Source organism: Solanum stenotomum, chromosome 2 (genome assembly GCF_019186545.1).
Source record: "Solanum stenotomum isolate F172 chromosome 2, ASM1918654v1, whole genome shotgun sequence".
Classification (NCBI taxonomy): Eukaryota; Viridiplantae; Streptophyta; class Magnoliopsida; order Solanales; family Solanaceae; genus Solanum; species Solanum stenotomum.
In genome coordinates, this window is record NC_064283.1 from 67733320 (window position 1) to 67734608 (window position 1289).

Here is a 1289-nt window from a genome sequence, read left to right on the forward strand (position 1 = left end):
TCAGAAATATAAAAAATGACATGTTAAAAGTAAGATTCAAACTCAGGCTCAACAATACTAAAAGAACCTTAAGCACCCATCCAAGAGCCAATGGACTAGACAGATCATTCGTTCACTGCGTGCTTTATGTTAATTTTATACAAATATCTCTTAATTTCTCTCTCTCTCTCTCTCTCTCTATATATATATATATATATATACATATATATTCCGAGACGAGGTTAATGGATGCTAGAGCACCCGAATGACTCTATGTGGGTCCGCCCCTGGTTGAAGCAAATGTTTGATGTATTTTACATCACCTTTCCTCTCAAGATAGGATGCATGGGCCATCATCAATTTCCTTTGTCATATCATGAATCTTGGTGAGCACAAAGAAAGGAAGTTGGTTTTCTAGTAACAACAAATCTCGACGTGCAATGTTTATCATACAATTCACTATTAGGCGTCATTCCACTACACTCTCGAATAAACTCAACTACGACACATCCATCTAGTAAAAGTATTTCTGAAAATTTGCAAACAATATTATTTTTCAAGTTCTCTATAATGAGGAAACACTCACTTAGTCAATAGTTGTGTTACATAGTTACAACAAAGATTACTTCATAACGTCACCAATAAAAGCCAGAACAGTCTGTATAACAGTGAGTACAAGAAGTGTTATAGCTGCCATAGTTGAAGCTCCTACCCAAGGACTCGAGAAATAGTTGTGCCTTAAACTAGCCTTCATTTGACTCCATGGCTTATCACAATGTTGAATCAATTTGCTGCATTCTTTTATGTAATAAAAGCTTGTGATTTCCACCCCATCCGAAAGTTTCTTGAAAATGCTGGCCACTTGTTTGTCATCCCCTATGTCCTTAAGGATGATTTTCTCCTTGCGAAGAAACTTCACATCTCATGAAGGTTTCCATAGTATCCTCGATTACAAAACAAGGTATTTTCATTAAACCCTTCTTAAACTTGATATTGAATAATGTTGTTTTATCCTCCTTCTTTTCTTGCACATATCCTATTCTTATGAATCTAACTCCAGCATCGTAAAGCTCTGTTACACTTGGAATATGATAGCGATCCCATAAACCAAGAACTTTGGGAGTTTCTTTTGACTTCGTTAATTGCAAAACGTGTCACAAAATCTTATCTTGCAACATTCTTTTGGTGTAGTAGAATTTGTGTTTTGTTTAGCTTTCATATGATCATGATCTGATGGTCGAGAAAACATGTGTACTACGTGAACTAAATGATTGAATTGTTTTGTATTAAAATTGTGAATCTCTGGTGGG